This window comes from Pteropus alecto, unplaced genomic scaffold (genome assembly GCF_000325575.1).
Source record: "Pteropus alecto unplaced genomic scaffold, ASM32557v1 scaffold14, whole genome shotgun sequence".
NCBI classification, from domain to species: domain Eukaryota; kingdom Metazoa; phylum Chordata; class Mammalia; order Chiroptera; family Pteropodidae; genus Pteropus; species Pteropus alecto.
In genome coordinates, this window is record NW_006436810.1 from 18,863,356 (window position 1) to 18,869,251 (window position 5,896).

General features: G+C 55.4%; 1 protein-coding gene across 1 annotated transcript in view; it reads right to left on the bottom strand.

Moving 5' to 3' along the window:
- The window catches only part of PQLC1 (PQ loop repeat containing 1), a 28,081-nt gene that overhangs the window by 577 nt on the left and 21,608 nt on the right, over positions 1-5,896 (bottom strand).

Below are 5,896 nucleotides of genomic sequence, written 5' to 3' on the forward strand. Positions count from 1 at the left end.
CTCCCCGCCTCTTCCTGTCAGTGACCCTGCCTTGCCCCTGTCCTGTCACCTATCACCTGTGCACCGAGCTCAGGCACAGAAGCAAGAACTAGCTGTCCTTTGGGCTGACACGAAGTTACGGTGACGCCTCAGGAGGAGCCAGCGCAGCGGCTGTCCTGCCCCAGCCCTCGCATCCGCTTCGTCCACACTGAAGTCGGAGTGGAGGACGCAAGCTGGCCCCCAGTCCCCACTGCAAAGTGTCACGACCGCGCTTCCTCTTAACCACCCAGACGCACAGCGAAGCCACTTCCTTGCCTGCAGGTGCAGGTGTGCTGAGCTCTGCGCGCACAGGTAATAAACGGATCGCCTGGTTTTATGGCAGGTTTGTTCTTGAACTGTCAACACGAAGACACATCTGCATTTATTTTTCCTTAGGTCTGCAGCTGACATTGGGCTTGCAGCTCCCAGCTGACACATGTGGTAGTCCCAGCACTGGGGGCCGGGCGGGGGTGGGAGAGGGCCACTCAGATGCAGGGGCACAAGGCAGACCCAGCCCCTGGGTGCCCCCTGGGGGGCAGCATGAAAGGGGGCGGCGGGGGGAGCAGGTGCTGGGCCCTCAGTTCCCCGAGAGCCACCGGCCACAGCCCTGATCAGTGTGCCGGGTGGCCAGTGATGGGACACGCTGTGACCTGAGTCAGGTCTGACAGGTGTGGCTCTAGCCTGGTGTGCTCAACAACTACGTAAAAGGCAGCCCCCCTACCAGCGCCCTCACGCACGCACACGTCAGAAAAGGCCGCACGCACGCTGAGCACTGCCGGGGCCCATCCCGTCCCCAAACAAGAGGAGGTGGCCTTTCCATGGCGGAGGGGGCAGGCACAGACAGTTAAGTGACTTGCCCAAGGACACGTGGCTAGTGCTTCTCGAAGGGCAGGGAGGGACGGGGCGGGGGCAGCGGAGCGCGAGCTGGAGTGGGGTCTTGGGACCACCTGTCACCCATGTGGAGGCCCCTGCCTGGTGCCCTGTCAATGTCCCTCTGGGCTCTGAACGCAGAGGTGCACACTTCACTCCGGCAGGTGCAGAGTGAGGTCACCACTGCAGCTGGCTCTGCCTGACGCACAGAAACATTTTTAGCTGCCCAGACACCTCACCTGGCCTTGGCCCTCAGTTGGCCATCGCATGGGGACAAGAATCTGACAGCCTTGCCGACACCCCACTCCCAGCCACGTGCGTGAGGGCTCTGGGAGGGGCGGGCGCAGCAGCAAGTCTGACACGTCTGATGTTGTTAGACCCAGGGCCATGAGGCTCTGCTCAGCAGCGGGAACGCCCTGGGACAGGGGGCAAGGACGCCCCCGACACATGGCAGGCTCTGTCGTCAGCAACCTCTGGTCCCCCGGACCCCACAGTGCCCGGCACGTGTCTGCTGGAGCAGGCATTCGCTCCATACACCTCCTGGGACTTTCAACAGGTTGTGAGTTCCCGTTCTTCCTCGACATGGGCTGTGAACATGACCTTCACCCTCACTGACAATGTGAATGGATGGATGGAGGGATGGCTGGCGGGTGGAGGGAGGGATGGTGGGTAGAGGGAGGGATGGATGCTGGGTGGAAGGTGGATGGAGGGATGGGTGAGAAGATGCATGGAGGGACGGGTGGCGGGTAAAGTGATGGATAATGGGTGGATAGTGGAAAGGTGGATGGAGGGATGGGTGAGTGGATGCATGGATGGTGGGTAGAGGGAGGGAGGGATGGAGGGAGGGATGGATGGAGGGAGGGAGGGATGGATGGATGAGTGGGCAAGCCTCAGAGGTTCTGCTATCGCTGTTCGACATGCCAGAGACGTCCTCATGGACAAGTCTGGAACTCGGCCACTGTGAGTGGCTGGGTCTGGCCCTGTCCGGGTGGTGGGCATTCCACCCGAGAAAGCCCCTCCTCAAGGGAGGAAATTCAAGTCGCTCAGGGGCCCAGCATGCAAGAAGCCCGAGAGCCCAACCTGGAGCACGGAGGGCCTTGCAGAGGGGCTAGTTTGGGTGGGAGGGGACACTGACAACCCTCAGGCCCCAGACTAGTGGCCCGGGAGCTGGACTCCCTCTTCTAGGCCCCCTCACGCTGTCTTCAACTCCAGCTGCCCCCTCCTGCGCCTGGCCCTCCCCCAACCCCCAATTTAAATCCAGCTCCCATTACGTCATTCTTGGCTCCAGAAATTTGCCTCTGCAACTGGGCCGCCATATCACTATCCCTAAAATACTTCTCGCTTCATCCATGGCCTGTGCAGCAGCCTCGAAAGCCTCCCCGGCCAGTACCCAGGAGATGACAGCCAGAGCCTGTGCCAGTGCCCCGTTCCCCACAGGAGGCTCAGGCACGAGGACGCCCTGCAGGCTCCCGGCCCCCCCACTGCCTGGCCAACCCAACAAAAGCTCTCCTGTGATTCAAAATCCACCCATAACACACCCCAGGAGAGTAGGTCTTTGTAACCCTGAATTAGACGGTGGGTTCTTGGGCCTGACACCAAAAGCACAGGTGATTAAAAAAAAAAAAAAAGACACACTGGACCCCATCAAAACTAAAACCTTTGTGCTGCAATGGAAAACATCAAAACGTGCAAAGCCAACCCTCAGAATGGGAGAGAAGCACACATCAAAGGTCCGGTATCCAAAACAGCTAAAGAACTGTACAACTCGAAACTAAAAAGACGACCGAATTTTAAAAGAGGCAAAGGGTCTGCATGGATCCTCCCCCAGAGAAGATGCACGAAGCCCACATGGAAAGACGCGGGGCATCATAGGTCACCAGGGAGTGGAAACGGAAATGCGAAACCTCACCGAGCCCCCCCTCCACTGGCCCCAGAGGAGGGAGCGGGGTGACGAGAAGCCGCAGCCCCGCATCCTGCCGCTGAGGGCCGGTCTGGCGGTTCCTCACAAGGTCAAACACGGAGCGACCCCGTGACCCGGCGATTCCACTCCTAGGTGTCTTCCCGGAGGAAGGAACACACAGCCACACAGAAACCCTCACAGCGGCATCACTCACGACAACCGGAAACACCTCAAGTGCCATTACTGAAGAACGAATCAGCCACTCGGTGCCTCCGACGCGGGAATGTGGGTCAGGCTTGGAAAGGGCGGGGCACTGATGCAGGTGTGCGCGTGTGCGGACGTGCGGGTGCGCGGACGTGCAGGTGTGCGCGTGTGCGAGTGCGCGCGTGTGCGGATGTGCAGGTGTGCGGGTGCGCAGACGTGCAGGTGTGCAGGTGTGCAGCTGTACAGGTGCACCGATGTGCACGTTTGTGGGTGCGCCGGTGGGCAGGGGTGCGGACGTGCGGGTGTGCAGCTGCGCCGGTGTGCGGGTGTGCAGGTGCGCGGGTGTGCACGCTTGCGGGTGTGTGGGTGTGCAGGGACGCGGACGTGCGGGTGCGCAGGGGTGCAGGTGCGCGGGTGTGCAGGTGCGCGGGTGTGCAGGTGTGTCGGTGCGCGGGTGTGCGGGTGCGTGGGTGTGCGGGTGCGCGGGTGCGCCGGTGCGCGGGTGCGCAAGGGCGCAGGTGTGCGGGTGCGCCGGTGCGCAGGCGTACACGGTGCAAACCGGAAGCTGACACAAAAGACCAGGGGCTGCGGAGCTCGGTCGGACGGAGTGTCCAGAACAGGCAGACCACGGAGGCAGAGGGCAGACAGGCGAAGTGCGGGGCCTGGGTCCCGGTCCTCACGCGGGCTCGGCACAGAGCCGCCGACTCTCCGCACCTCCGCCTTCTCCCGAGGAAAGCTCCCTCCTCCCTCCTTCCTCGCACCCCCCACGAGGAAGGCGCCACCGGGCAGAGCACCGAGGACCACACAGCCTTTGTGCCCTGAAGTCGCGGTTTCAGCTGGGCATGCGCAGTCCACCAAACCACACGGGTAGCTTGGCATTCCTCAAAGTCAAACACCCCCAATGCCAGGGCCTTCTGCGTAAATCTGTCACAAATGTGATGCCCAGAGACAACGAACTGAACTGGAGGCGGGGCTGGAAGCCACGCCCACAGTCCTGCGGAGCGGTCTGGGCTGGACTCTCTCCAGCGTCGCCTCTGCTGCGTGAGTCACTGCAGCTCTTACCCCAGGGGGGCTCTTCTGCGTCCTTTGCTGTTAACGCACAAATTCTCCAAGAATCAGGACCATCAGCCAGGTGTCCACATTGGTCGATTTTCCACATTTATAAATGTTTCCCCAGGTGTCCTATTTTCCAAAAGTGGCTTAGAGAGTCAACTATTTCATTACTTCATTTATTCGTTCAATATTTACTGAACTGCTGTAATTTTCTAAACACTTCATCAGATGATGCGGAGAGAAATGAATGGGATATAGTCCCTGCCTTCAAGGCCCTTATTCAAGTGAGACACCAAGTTAAAAATCGGTGTACCGGGGCAGGGACACTCCTGGAGGTTGTGGAAGTAGTGGTCACAAATTAATAAGAGGAAGATTAAAAGGCCAGCTTAACACACAGCTGCGGATAAGTTTTCTGCACCAAAAATAAGAGTATCATGCACAAAAATAAAGAATTAACACCAGGGAAGACACAGACGGCAGCGTCCTGGAAGGTGCGATCTTCCTCCCACCAAGTACAAATAATTGTCCTTGATATTATACGTAAACACACATAAGACTCTCAAAGGTGGACAGAAAGCAAATTGAATAGGGGATCTTAGGACCCAAGGAAAAACACACGGCCAACCCTTGCAGAAAATCCCGAGTAATTTTTTTTGCCCATGAATCCCAGACTTGGAGTTGAAGAAGCCAGCAGCCTGGAGATGTCGACAGGCAGAGACCAAATAGCCCAAGAACAGGCTTTATGTCTATCCAAGAGACCAGGAACGGGGCAGCCTGGCAAGTAGGCAATTTTTAGGCAATAACTGCTCTATTCCAGATAAACAACACAGAAAATACTATGGCTCTGCTACCATTCACGATAGCAAAGGAGTGTGGAAACCCTAATCTTCCAGCCCTGCCAGGCACCCCAATCCCTCTGCCAGGACAGTGTCAGAGAAATCCAGCTAAAATAGAAGGTTTAAACAGGATCCAGAGTCGTGTATATGGAAATGTCTCAGTTTCAGTTGAAAATCGCTCATCCTACCAAGAACGAGGAAGATCTCACACAGAATTTTAAAAAGATAACCTTAAGATGCCAAAATTGAGATGACAGAGATGTACGAAAAACCAAAGTTTTTTAAAGCAGCCATTGTAAAATTGCTTTGGTGAACAATTATGAATATGCTTGAAACAAATTAAAAAATAGAACGTCTCGGCAAAAAAAGCCAAAAGTTTCACCAAAACACCAAAGATATAAAGAAAAGCCAAATGGAAATTTTATTGTATTGAAAAATATAATAACTAAAAGGAAAACGTCTGTGAATGGGCTTAAGGGTAAATTGGATGGGACAGAGAAAAGAATCTGAAGAACTGAACAACAGAGAGAATGTGGGGGGCAGGGGAACCGTGTTCAGTGCGACAAATGATCTAACGTTCGTATCACCTCGGTCCTGGAAGAAGAGAGGGGAAAGGCAGGACTGAAAACGTACTCAGGTGATGGCTGAAAACTTCCCCCAAATTAGTAAGAACATAACCCTAGAGATTCAAGAAGCTGAGTGAATCCTAAATAGGATAAATCTATACCAGATCACATCGTAATTGAACTTCTAAAACCTAAAGACAAAAAAAAAAAAAAAAATCAAAAAAGCTGCTATGGAAGAATAACACTTTACTTAAGGAGAAAAATAATTAAAATGATAGTGGGTTTCTCATCAGGAGCTTGGTGGCCAAAGGAAGGGGCACAACACTTTAGTTGCTAAAAGAACTAGCAGCCCCGAACCTTACATCCAGTGACAATATCCTCCAGGGGTGAAAGGGCGATCGAGATCGGCTAAAGGAATTTCTCCAAACAGAAAGGAAACAGTAAAAGAC